Genomic DNA, 15,106 nt, shown 5'->3' with positions numbered 1-15,106 from the left:
TTTCCTTGTTCCCAAACTTATTTTGTGTGGTTTAGGAGATTCTATTCTCACCCTTTTCCCTTTAACAGTTTGGGTTGCAGTGTATTTTGTCCATCCCATTTACTGCAACATTATAGTTAGATACACCAATCTTCAAATACATTGATTTCTAATTTAACAATCATAAGAATATGTATCCAAAAACCCAACTAATTCACATGTTTTGCAATATAATGTTCAAAGAAGTATTTATCAAACACTTCATGTGCATTTCCATAATTGAGTTTAATGAGTGATTGAGACCTAACTAATATCCAAAATCAGAAGCAAGTTTCCATAATCATTTACCTAATGATATGCAATCAGATTTATATCATAAATTCAAGATAATAATCATAATCCTAAAACCCCAAAATCTCCAATATTGTAATCACTAACATTAATCAATGGTTTGAAAGAGGAATAAGGGCATATAATAGATGCAGAAACATTTACATAGTACAAATTGAGCAAGAGATTGAAACTTGGAAGAGAAGAATTGATAGTGAGCACAACTTTTGAGAGTAAAATCGCAATTTAGGGAAATCTCACTAAGGGTTTTTGAAATTTGGGGCAAATGAGTCATTTCACGCGTGGATATGTCTGGCTTAGGCGAGATTTCTCCATAGAGCACCCAACTTTTAAATTCATCTTGCTTGGATGTGGTGTATCACGCCTGGGCGAGATACCCTGCACAAAATTTTGTAATTTTTCATGAAAAACATAAATCCTATCCTAATAACAAAATAAAACAATTAAACAGAATAATAATAAAAAATAATATTGGGTTGCCTCCCAGTAAGCGATTTATTTAACGTCATATAGCTTGACGAATGTTTTTGTCAAGGTGAATGACCTTTTTGTTGCAACAATTTCCTGGTTACAACTTTAGTCATTCTTGAATATGGGCTTTCAAGTTCAATGGTTCCATCAATCTTGAGTTCTTTGATAAGCCATAATCTTGACCCTTTTTTCTTCAATCCTATTTGTAATTTAACCTCTCTAAGCATTATGGGTTGCCCTGGTCTATATTCATCCTTTTCTATAGTCACCTCCTGTTGGACTTTATCTTCCTCTTTTGTCTTTGTAATGTAATGATGTATATCTTTCTCAAATAAATTTGAGAGGTCCAATTGTTCTTTAGTATCAAGAAAGACTTCCTTTGTTGTATCTCTTTGTAAGCATTTCTTCCATGCATTAGAATTTTTTAGACCATCAAAAAGATAAAAAGTTACCTCATCATCTTGAGCTTTTGCTTTAAGCTTTCCCTCATCAACATCAACTATGATTATAACAGTCTTCATGAAAGGTGTGCCAGGTATTAAGAGAACCTTCTCATCTTCCATGTCCATCACAACAAAGTCCACAGGAGATATGAATTTATCCACCTTATCAAGAACATCTTCAACCACATCATAAGGATACTTGATTGATCTATCTGTTGTCTATATCTTGGTGGGTCTATTCTCCAATTCACCTATTTTCTTCAGCATTGCCAAACAAATTAAATTTATGCTTGCCCCCAAATCCAATAAAGCCTTGTCCATAGATAAAGCACCTATAGACACTAGAAGATTAAATCTTCTTGGGTCCTTGGATTTTAAGGGCAAACCTTTTTGAATAATGACACTGCATTCAGTCTTCAACTTTATATTTCTCTCTTCAATATAGCTCATATTCTTCGTAACTCTCTCACTTGTTTACTTTTGCTTCGGAGTTTCTACAAAATAATTTTTAGAAAGAAAATTATCAAAAAAATTCTCTCATTAACTTTTTTTGAAGGAGCATGAGAATATGATAAATCTTTTACAAGAACACCTCTCTCCTTATTTTCATTTTTTTTTTATATTTTCCTCCTCATTTGTTTTCTTCTCTCTCTCAGTCTCATCTTTCCTTCTTTTTCAGCAACTAAATTATCACCTTCCCTTTCTCCTACTATTTAACCACTTTCAGTGGTAATTGCATTGCAATGTTCCTTTGGGTTGGTCTGGGTGTTGGCTAAAACCTGACCACTTTGTCCCTCTACTAATTGTTTGGAAATCTGTCCCACCTGAGTTTCTAAATTTCTGATTGCCACCATATTATTCTCTTGATTAACCATCGTAGCTTTCATGAATTTTTTCAAGGTATCTTCAAATGTATTCATTCTTTCAGGAACTAAAGGATAAGTGGGTTGTTGTTGTTGTTACCTTTGGAAATGACCTTGCTTATTAGATGAACCATTATCTTCTTTCCACCCAAAATTTTGATTCCGATTGCTTCTCCGACCTTGAGAATAATTATTATTGTTGGAGAAACCACCTTGTCTTCCCTGATTGCTCATGTAAGTTATCTATGCTTCAGAAGAATTATTCTGATAAGCACAATGACCATTGGGATGATCACCTCCACAAAAATTACACCTCATTGGTTGACTTTGACTCTGAGAAGATTGCATAGCTTGTATCTGTTGTGGTAATTTAGCTATTTGTGCAGTTAATGCTTCAAGTTGTTCTGTTAGAATTTTATTCTAAGCTAGGAGTGCATATGAAGTACTCAACTCTAACAACTATTTTTTCTGAATACCTATATGCCATGTTGGGCTTGATAATCTGTTGATGCCAATGCATCAATAATCTTTGTCACCTGTTCCACATCAACCACCATCATTGTGCCACCAGTTACAACATCTAGGAGCATCTTGTTATCAAATATGAGACCATTATGAAAAATACTCTATTGAGCAATGTCTTCAAACCCATGGTTTGGGCTCTTTCTCAGCATCATTTTAAATCTATCATGTAGCTCACAAAAGGCTTCATTTGCTCCTTGTTTGAACTTAGAAATATCAAACTTTGTTTTGATGTAACGAGATATTGGAAAAATATTTGTATAAATTTTTCCTCTACATCCTTCCAGCTAGTGAGGCTATGATTCGAATGTGATTTGAGCCATTATTTTGCCTTTCCTGCCAATAAAAAAGGAAACAAACACATATAAACATTTTCAATATCACCTTATTGGAAGCCTATTGTTCCCATCAATTCATAAAATGTGGACAAATGTATATATGGATCCTCATGATCCATTGTTGCAAATTGGTGGATACTTATAAGACTAAGGAAAGTCGGTTTCATCTCCAAGGCCTTGGTGATAATAGGTATTGCAATACTAGAAAAATGTCTTGGCTCCTGTTGCATGGTACATTCTCCAAGTGTTCTCCTAGGAGGTGGTGCTTGCTCTTCACCCGTGTTGCTCTCCTCTTGAAAAATATTAAGGGGAAGGGAAATCCTTGTCTTTCTTTTGTCTTTTTCTCCCTATTTTTTCTAGTTGCCTTTTCAATCTCTCATTTAAATAATAATTGATCTTTGGGAACTTGATCTCTTAATATCATATAAGATAACCCATTAAACGATTAACACATGGATTCACTAGTAGTAAAGAAAATAAACTTTTAAAAGTTAAAATTCAAAACAAATAAAATAAAATAAATAAAACAAAACAAAATAAAAACAATAAACAAAAAATAAAAACAATTAAAGCATTCAAAATATTTAGGAATTTGTACTCAAGAATTTGTAGAAGTTGAATGCAGGGGTAGCGGAATGGAGAAGAGTTTGCACTGAGAATGAGAGGTTTTTGTGAGGAATTGGAGTAGTTTTGGTGCTAGGAAGTAGAAAGAGGTTTGACCAACTTTCTAGGGACTACTAGGCCTTGGAAGCTCTCTAGCAAAAGGAGATTTGGGAGATAATGAATCTCAAATTCAGAGTTCTTCATTCAATATTTGCAAATCTGAATACATGAGAGTATTTTGGAGTATTTATAGATGAAGGTAGCTTTCTCCTTAAACTACCGTAACTCTAGTTAAGTAGACTTAACTATGATGAGTGTGGTGGCTTAAGGAGGCCGTGTGTACTCTTCTAAGGTGTTCTAGAAGCCCTTACTTGAGTGACAAGTTAAGGTTTCTATAATATCCTTGTTTCATCTATAAAATATTCTAAGAAAATTTAAAAGACAAATCCAATACAAGTTTATTCTATTATTGTTACACATAATTCATCTGTCTTTTATTCTTGTGTATGGTGGCTTGGATGGTCCTCCATCAGATGAATATTGAACGCATAAGGAACAGTTGAATTATCAAGTATAAGATTTACTAAATAGAAAACAAAATAATAAATTTTGTTGGAAGTTTGTTATGATTGCGAGAATTGTAAAGAAAGTAAGTTAAAGAGTTTGTTGGTTCAATTGGGAAAATTGGGATTGGGGTTTATCCTTCTTACTCTTTTGTATATTGAAAACTATAGTAATATTCTATCTTTTAATTGATGTTGATGCCTATATAAAACTCATTTATATCGGTTCCTTGCATATAAAATTATTAAAAGAGTTTCTAAAATATCGATTCCTCGCATATTTTAAAAACTCTTTTTCATTACGATTAGATGTTGATAGCAATTAACATTTCAAATCTATTCCTAACATTCAAATATGTTAAGTATATCATTTGGGTCAGAAACTTAGAGATACTTTTCAGTCAAATCTAAAGATCTAAATCATGATAAACATGCATTACAATTAAAATGACAATATCAATCATCAATCGAGAACATAATACTATATTTAAATATCACCTCAATACATAAGAGTTTGACCATATTACTACCTACTCCAAAGGTTAGAATTAGTCACTCATATTGACCATTACCAGCATGGAAAGCAAGAAAAGAAGATCCAGGATGTTTCTCCTTAACAACTACCTCCTTTAGGGTTTTCAAACACCTCCAATTCTCCCCATTGATTTTTAGGGCTTGGACTAAGTGACTTCACGCTTGGGCATGATTAGGCCCAACGTCTCTAGAGGGATCTCACCTAGGTGTGATTGAGCTCGTTTGGGCGAGATTCTCTAGGAGCTTCTGGCTTAGGCGAGTTTGGGCGAGTGTTTGGAGCATTCCAACTTTCCCTTTTTTATCTTATATATTATTTTTTTGCCCTTTCATCTTCATTTTTCCCTAGAATCCTAAAATTAACACACATTTTTGGAATAAATCGTTCTTATTCATATTATAATCACAAAATATACAAAAAGGTGTAAATTCATAAATTACGGGTTATATTATAGTTATTTTATCAATTAATATCCATAATTGTCTGTATTTTAATATAGAATATCACTGAAATATAACACTTATGAACTCCCCTCAACTTAGAATCTTGCTTGACCTCAAGCAAAGTAAATGAATATAACAAAATCATATTTGAATTTAAATATCAAAACAACTTTATTCACTAAACAATAGATTAAATTAGAAACTTATGTTGCTTCCAATTTCAAATATAGCAAATTATAGATACAATCAACTTCTAGGATCAAACTAAAACAATAAAATGACAATTCATCAAGGAATTTCTTCTCATATGCTCACAGGTAAGTGTTTCTCTCTATTTTCACTAAATCCTAACAAATCACATTTGCTTTTAATTTCATCTCCATATCACAATCATATTAGAAACATGAATCTCAAGGTCTTTTACAAGGTTATAATGAGGTTGGGCTTCCAAAACGTATTGTTTCAGAGACGTAGATGATGTAGAACATGAAGGAATAGACAGAGACTAAGAGAAAGACATGACTAACCTTTTGAAAAAAGTAGAAAACACCTAGCTCGACACTCAAAAAATATCTTAGTATTCAGGGTTAAAGCAAGTGAGAAAAACATAGAGAAGTTCGAAATGAACTGCTATTTATAGATTTTTTGCAACAAGGAGAAGAAACGTTGTCTCCTTCTCAATTGTTGGATTCACTTTAATCCAATGAGTTCAAACGATTGAACGCAAAATGACATGGTCAGTTGGAATGTTAGATCTCTTAGATCAAAAGTTAGGTCAAGCTCGAACAATGTGTTGAGTGACGTATGTCCAACCACCTTTGACACTATTCATCATTAATGATTAAAATTCACATGTTACTCGGTACGATACAACCACGTTACTCGATATCAGTAGCCTGGGGGGCAAGTGTACCAGTTGGAGCCGAGTGAACCACGTTACTCGGTATCAGTAGCCGATCGACCAAACTAATTGGTTGCATTAATAGAAAATAAAGAGATATGCGATAAATCAAGTAATATCCTATAAATTCAGTATACATGTGATAAATCAGGTAATGTTATTTTATTAAAGATACACATAAGATACAACCCATAAACAAAATAACCCACTATTAACACTATAAATAAGCATCACTACACAATAGTAAGGTACACTTTTATTAATATATCATTCACTCTTATACATAGTACTTACTTGATGGTTGGAGAACCTTTTGCAGGTTAATAGAGAGCAAGTATGAGAAGGAAGGGGAAGGAGAAGGAGAAGTGACCTAGTACCAATGAGTAAGGATGAGAAGAAAGGAGAAGGAAGAACGATCGAGAGACCAGAGATAATCGTTACCCTAACTAGACTTATTCTACTATTGGCCCAAATACAAGCCCAAAAACTATGCTACTTGGTCCAAATATTTGGCACGGTTATTTTATGCTACTAGGCTCAATACACACGACCCATGAAATTCTAAACAACTTTATACAATTTATTTACGCAAAAGTTTGGCCCAAAAATAATGTTGACTAGTCTATTCTAAAGTCAGCTGAAACTTAGTCTTCTTGTGTTCTTTTGACCAAAGTTATAGTTAATGTTTTGAAGACTTGGAGGTCTTCTTGGATATTCTTTGCACATTCCTTCATCCTAGAGTTGTCCTTTTGATTGAGCCTACAAAGATGAACAAAGCCCAATTAGGCCCATATTTGCAAATAAGTCCATAAACAAACTCTAGGTCTTCATCCTCCTTATTCTATGGTTGTGTGTGGCTGGACGGTTGCCATCAAACTTTGTAGCATTTATAAAAATACAACATTCGTATTCCTACTTCGTTTATGGACAAATGCCAATCAAGTTATGCAACACTAATTTCAAGCAATTATCAAGGATTACTTGAAGTCCATACAAAGTAATGTCAAATATATGAAGACTATATAACAAGACTCAAATTTCAAGAGAAAGATACATAAATATGTTATAGGATGCATTAATTGTCCTGTAGTGTATGTTGAGTTTACCAAGTCACAATTGAATCGTGATGGTTGGACTATTACGCTTTTAAGTAAAAACAGTTTCATCCTGACTGAGTTATAACTTTTGACCTAGTGGTATGCGCTCGATCCAATAATTGGTATCAGAGTCCAGATCACAAATTTGAATAAGTTTGACAATTGTTTAGAAAAAAATTGTTGCAAGTTGTACAATTATCCTGAGACATAGATCAAGCAGAACAAATCACAATCAAAAAGTTAGATTTTTAGTGTTTTTACATTAATGTTATGTTATTGAAACGTAGACTTGTCTTCCATCATTTCCTTCATTAGAAAATCTTTCCTCCTATGAGATTGGCGTGGGATCGACATTCTTCCTTTCTATTTCTAGTTATTTTATTTATTATTTTTATTGTGAATAAATTAACAAATTAATTTCCTATAAAAATAAATAACAAAAATTAGTTATAAACAAAGCTGTATAATTAGAAAAAAACCTCCCATCACGCAACAATCTGAATCATAGAAAATTTCTTCCTTGTTTTCTCATCGATGTCATATCTTTTACAATAAGTTAAGCTTTGTGCAATCTTTAGCATTTAATAGTTAATGTGGACTTAAATTGCCTCCACATTCTTACTATAACAAATAATGCCTCCCCACATCATCGGAACTTATAATATAAAAAAAAATCTGCATTAACATAAAAGTTAATCAAATCAAAGTTAAAGTAAAAGAAATAAAAAATTGTATATAATTAAGGAAAGTACCATAATTTCTATTCAAATAAAATTTTCAATGGTTTTCTCTACATGATCCCAAGACAAATGCAAAATACGAATCTTTTCATGAGCAATAGCCCCAAAAATAACTAATAAATTATGTGTGATATGGATTTGATACTTTTATAGTATAAAGATCGATAGTAACATTTAGTACTCTCCCCAATCATGTGTAAAAATTAGGAGATCCTGGTGGAGATACTATGTTCATATTGACAAAAATAAAAACAATTACATAAGAAATTATAAAGAATAGTAAATTGTATAATGTATTAATCAAGTTTTTAAAAAGGTCATAATAAGAAAACATAAACTTATATTGCCAATTGAAAGAAGTATTTTCTCATATGCCTTTATCTAAACAAAAACCCCACTCTTTGTTTACATTATTGTTTTCTCCTCTATGACTTTGTGTAGAAGGATTTCTTATTAATGTCACATCCACTCGAGGTGATGAGTTATGTTTTTTTGTCCATGTGCTGTGTGAGTATACATTTTACTTTCTTTAAAAAAAAACAATTTTTATAATTATGATGCAATTATATACCTATGTTTATGTATCTATATATAGATACGAATGATACTTAAATTAATTTAAGAAAACTTAAGTACTCTTAAGAATCATTATTTAAAGATTGAATAATGTTATTTCCTTTCTAGTTTTCAAATTTGTCTAGGTGTTTCAGACAAAAATCATCATTTAATATTTTATATATACAAGGTTACAAGCTTTATCTACTATTCAATAATCATGCTTACAATGGTACAAAATAGGGTTTTTAAGTTTGTTTTTATGGTCAAATAATGTCACATGCACGATCGAGATACGAGTGATGTAAAAAAAGAGAACCTTTTTTATCGAACTTGAACGTGATGTAAAAAATGGCATTTTCGTTGGTTGTAAAAATATTTACTTCTACGTCAGTTAATAAAAAACTAACGTTTGAAGTATCATATAATAGTGATTTGTAACCGTCAATTTTTACACGCTGGTTATGGCATTTTCAAATATATTATTGCCTATTATATGGAATACTAAGTGTTCATGGATCCTTGCATATATTTTTGGAATGTGTGTGTATGGGTCTTGCAACAAGTTCAAACACATTTGTACCCATGCTTATTTTGTCATTTCGTTTTAGTCTCCTCTTATCATAATTCTTTTAAGAACTTGGCATATCTTGCAATCTGCTTGAAGGCATCAAATATTAGAATGTTCACCTTTAATTTCTTGAATGTCTCCAAATCGCAATATTAGTATGAACACCAATCTATCTCTATGGGAAGGGAAGAGAGGCATGTTGATGCTAAGGTATGCATTGGTAGGAGGGAGAAGAGGAATAAAATCAATTTTCTGTACAAGGAGTTTCAACACTTGGTAGAGTTTTTCTAGACCAAAATGGGATAATAGTTCATTTTTTTTATATCGAAAACAATTTATGCATGAAACTTATCTGAACATTGTGATTATAATTTGTTTATAGAATCAGACATTTGACGATTATGGCTTTTAATGTTCTGAAGGTGACTTTTGTAGGAACGATTGGCTCTAGAAGAGGAGTTGAATGAAGTTTGAACTCAAATCGTGAGTTTAAAGACAATATAAAAGTAATGCCTAACAAGTAAGGAAAAAAAAGAGTAGACAAAATTTATATTGGTTCACCCTACCACTTGAGTTATGTCTAGTCCCCTTAAGCAAACTACTTAAGAACTTTCACTAACTAAAACACTTGGCTACAAAAAGCACATAGACCACTCCAAGTACAATGAATTTTCACACATCTCCAGGAACAACAAGTTTTCACACCTCTCCTGGAACAATGAGTATTCAGACCTATCTAGGTACAACGGTCTTAATCTCCCCCTAAGACTAAGACTAAGACTAATATGAGTTGATTTAGCAAGTGCACACATTAAGTTTTTGTTTTTTTTTTCTTGGATTAGAATTTTAATTACAAAATATGGTGAAGACTTAGTGAGGATCCTCACTGGACACGAACTTAACCAAGTAGTTAAGTAAGTGCGAATGTTCTCTTCAAAGAGCAAAAAAGAAGAGAAATACAAAAAAGAACACTGGAAAACGAAATTACACATTAAAATTGAGAGAATTGTCAGAATTGGAAAAGAATTGAAAGAGATAAGAGAAAGGAAAGCTTATGCGGTTATAGCATTCATGGAAATAGAATGATGGAAGGGATCACGCCACTTGGGAAAGGAGAGCTCTAGGATAAGTGAGGAATGGAGTCGCCACTTGCATCATTCTCTGCCAAGATAAGACCCAAATAAAAATAGTCATTCAAAAATTCACCCAACAGAGTTTCTTTACTCAAAATCTAGTGTCATTTACAAGAGAGCAAGGAACTTTATTTATAGCATAAGGTGTTGTTATTACTTGGGTTATTATTATGATTAACAAATACGATGAGACACAATGAAGATTGCCATTGGACACGAACGTAACCAAGTGGTTAAGTAAGTGTCAAGGTTCTCTTTGAGAGAGAAAATACAAAAACACAATTAAGATATAAATGATGTTGATACAAAAATAAAGACAATATAAGATAAATAAAATTGGCAAATGGAAAAGAGAATAAAAAAAAGATTAAGGTATTGTTTGGATCTGGGTGAACACTGTTCACCCAGATTGAAAAGCGAGGAAATTTTGCGTTTGTATCCAGGGACTTGCGGGTAATAAGGGAGGGGAAAGGTAGAGAAAGTGAAAATGGGTATTTACTGAGTTGTGAAGATTTGGTAAGAAGTATTACATTTTATCTTATTATCCTTCACCACCATGTGCCATAAGAGTTGTAACAGTTGCATGTAACTACAAATATTCGTTATTCGTTCTGCATGAGATTCCATCTGCAAAAATACAGATTCGTACAAGGTTCTTCAAAAGTGGTGGATAATGAGTTAAAGAGTAATAAATATGAGAGGATAATAAATATGGAAGGACATTGGAGGTGAGTTATGTGTTTTGAGTTGAGGAAGTATCTTAGAGGTAGTTGGAGGTGCGTGATGGTAGGAGGTGTGCGGTCGACAGAGCTTCTCAAATGTTGGAGGTGTGCGGTTGTGGAAGGTTGAAGGTGTGGGTGGGGTTGAGTTTGTGGTGGTGTTCCGTTGGTGACGTTGGTGGTGGTCGATGGACGATTTCGCTGGTGGTGGTCGGTGGTGGTTCAGCTGGTGGTGCTGGGTGGACGGTTTGTGGTGGTGCTGGGTTGACGGTTTGTGGTGATTGGTGTAGGATTCGTGGTGGTCGTCAGCACCCTACTTCTCTACCTTTTGTGCAGGTATAAATTCCGTAGATTAGGATGGAGTATGAAATCTAAAAATGAATTTGTAATGTTTATTTATTTATTTTATTTGTTTATTGATTTTAATACATTATACCAGTAACCTTTCGTTTTCTTAAGTTGTTTGCACAAAACGCATTAATGTAAAATTTTGAAGGGATTCTACTATCATCTATTAGTTAATAAAAAAAGAAAAACTTATTAATATTTAATTTATTTTTCTGGTATTTAAAAATTCGTAGAGTTTATTTATAATATTTAATGTTTTCAAAAATAAAGTAAAAGAACTTTATAAATATTATTTTAAATTTATAAAATAATTATAATTATACAAAATATTTAAATATTTTAAAATACTATTTTATAGATAGTCTATATATAATTTTTTTTAAATCAAGTAAATTTTTTTTATAAATATTATTTTAGATTTATAAAATAATTATAAGTATACAAAATATTTAAATATTTTAAAATAATACTTTATAAACAGTATACATATAATATTTGATTTTTCTAAAATCAAAGTAAAATAACTTTATAAATATTATTTTTAATTTATAAAATAATTATAAGTATACAAAATATTCAAATATTTTAAAATACTACTTCATGGATCGAAGGTGTTGCGTGTGTTAACCGAGACAAATAATGCGATACCGGAGTTTGTTCCACAAAAAGAGCGTTGTCGGCAAGTTGATGGAAGAATTATGGGGGAACAACATTGTAGTCGTCAAGTCGAATTCAGTCTCATCATTTTAATGTAGATCTTAATGATCAAAATATGGAGGACATCCCAGAGGAGCCGAAATTGGATGCGACCCAATGTGAAACTCCTCGCTCAGTTGACCCTAATGTCGATTCATACAGCTCTAGCCCTAATTTGACACCCCCATCAGTGCCACCTCAGTCATCCCAGCCATAAGGTGGTACTTCTTCTTCTAGGGGCTCAAAAAGAAAAGCCCCCATGGTGGACATCATTGATCTACAATTGGAAAGGCTCAACACAAGGTTTGAAGGATTAACTAATATCCTTGGGGGGGGGGGTAGTGATTAGTCAGATAGGTTATGTCATATTGTTGAGCGACAAGCCATATCTTCTGAGGTTGTCGCTTTGTCATCACAGCGAGTGGCTAATGCTACGGAAGAAAATCTGCAATATAATACACACCATGTTGTTGCAGAAGAAGAACGAAACTCCATATTTCGTGAACACACGTGCACACTCCGCCGTACATCAACTTTTCAGTACTCTGAATCTGATATCTGGGAAATGTTACGTCAGTGGAGATGAACATACAAGATGAAGATTTGTTGGATAACTTTTACGACTTCTTGTGTGGTCATCCTAATGCGGTAAAACAAATCTTTGGTCTGCCTCTCGAGCAACGAATGAGAAATTTGGTGAAGATAATGACTATAAATCCCTAAACTACGTAAAAATTTGGTTGTATTTTATTATGCATGTGTTTTTCTTTTCGGATCTGTAATCTTATTTATGACACGAATCCCTAAACCAATTGTTACAAAGTGGAGTTTAAGCCTAACTCAACCCCATAAAACCGGCTCATAGGGTTGAGGTTTGCACCCACTTATATACAATGAAAGGCTCTAATCTCTAGTCGATGTGGGATCTCCAACACACCCCCCTCACGCCGAGACTACCAACTCGGGCGTGAGACTATATATTATGGGTGGTCCGATAGCGGCCCGATAGCGGGTGGCACAATAGGCCCAACACAAACACTCGCTAGGATAGGCTCGAAATGGCTCTGATACCATGTTACGAAGTGGACTTTAAGCCTAACTCAACCCCATAAAACCGGCTCATAGGGTTGAGGTTTGCACCCACTTATATACAATGAAAGGCTCTAATCTCTAGTCGATGTGGGATCTCCAACACCAATTAAGGACTTCCGTGAATCTTTTGAATGATACATATTTCAATGTATCATTCATATCATTTTTCGAAACATTATTATTATTATTATGCATAAACTTTATCAATGAGTTTTGCTTTAATAAACTAAAATACTGCATTAATATTTATTTCATAATTCTTTTACAAATTATAACTCCAACACATTATCATAAATAATTTGTTCCAGTACCGAAAATAATCTTTTAATTGCATACAATTATAATTGAGAAATAAATAATTCACAATTATAACTTTGTTCTAAATAAATTTTATGACAATCATAAATTTGGTTCGAAATTTTATATAATTTATATTTTTCCGAAGTTAGCTCGAACACGGTTCGAAAATAATGTTTCAATAGCAGAAAAAAAAATATTTTAATTAAAAAACAATTATAATTCACAAATAATCAATCAAATTTTTTTTTTTTTATAATTTTAAAATACAATGCCAAATGTATAAAGTTACATTTTTATCAATTAAAAAAATACCATTTCAATCATACCTATCACATCACTCAAAAAATTTTATAAACTTTCCCTACATCTTCTAGAAACTAGGTTAAATGAAGATAAGAGGCAATTTTGGGATGTGTTTCTATAAGCTAGGTTTAGATGGGCTTGGCACAAGCCCAATTAATGCTAAGTACTCCTTATCCTACTAAAATCAAAAGCAGGGAAAATAGCTAGTGCTCAAGTCCAATTATGTGGGCTCTGCTCTTGGTAATCCTCTGAGAAATAAGAGGCTTTGAAGCAATGGCTATGGAGTGATCCTGACCTAACCATGGGTCCTCTGTCATGCTCCTGGTCATCCTTCTGGAAGGTTGGGCTATCTTAGTGGTTGCTCTATCACTTAGGGTTCCATCAGTCTTGTTTCTAGAAGATTGGGCTAGCTCAGTGGATGCTCTATCAGTCAGGGTTTCATCAAAGACCTCCCAATATACCAGAAAAATATTATTAAAGAGAGAACAATGAAAGCTCGTTAGATATACTTCACAAAGTGTAGGATTTAAATTTTTAACACACAACCCGATAGATTATATATTTTATTTACAACAAATGTGAATCTTGTGTTTTGAACCCTTTCTATACAAAATGATTTTTCGTGTTGTTTCCTATTTTTTTTTTCTTTAACTTCTACCTCCTTATATAGCCCCAAAATCATGATCGTTAAAGCTTGCAAATTGTACTTCCTCATTTTGGCATTATACATTCCAAAAGGAAAGTTCTACTTTGAAGATTTCTTGTGTCTTGAATAATTATATGATATCGTTGGACTTTGAAAACTTTATATACTTGTATATCTTTAAATGTTGAAGCTTGAATCTTCTATACCTGAAGTTTGCACGAATTCCACCCCATAACACCTTCGTTTTTTTATTAGACGCTCTACAAGAAAACTTTTGCTTTGATCTTTTTGCACGTCTTGAGTGCTCAAATTATTTCTGGAATCAATTCGAGTATGACTGAAAATAATAATCAACATTAAAACAACTGGGTCTATACCAAAAACCTATAGTAAATCTATTTCTGGAATCAATAATAATCATAGAGATTTAAGTTCTGAATAATCATTTAAAAACCTTCTATACCCAAAACCTATAATATAATTTCAAAAACCTTCATTATTTGTATAATTTATAAATAATGAAGTGTATAAGATTTTTTCTAAGATTAAATTTATCAAAATATAATTTTGAAACTGAATCAAATTTGTCTATATGTTTTTCAAAAACTTTCTCATTTAACGATGTATTTTTGAAAACCTTTCAAATTGGCATAGTTTTTATCGTTGAAGCATATTGGAGGTTAAATTGGCCCCAAAAGGCGAGGGGTTTGAATGGAGCTCAAAGTCAATTCACAGAATATTATAAATCAAGACAGTAAACAAACAATAAATATATATAAAGAAAGGTACACTAAATTTTATACTGGTTCACCCACCAATAAGGGCAACGTCTAGTCTCCTTGAGCAATCCACTCAAGAGCCTTTCACTAACACAATATTCTTACACCTCTTTCGGTG

Source organism: Phaseolus vulgaris, chromosome 8, assembly GCF_000499845.2.
Source record: "Phaseolus vulgaris cultivar G19833 chromosome 8, P. vulgaris v2.0, whole genome shotgun sequence".
NCBI lineage: Eukaryota > Viridiplantae > Streptophyta > Magnoliopsida > Fabales > Fabaceae > Phaseolus > Phaseolus vulgaris.
The sequence above is the reverse complement of the archived record's forward strand: the minus strand, read 5'-3'. Positions refer to the sequence as shown.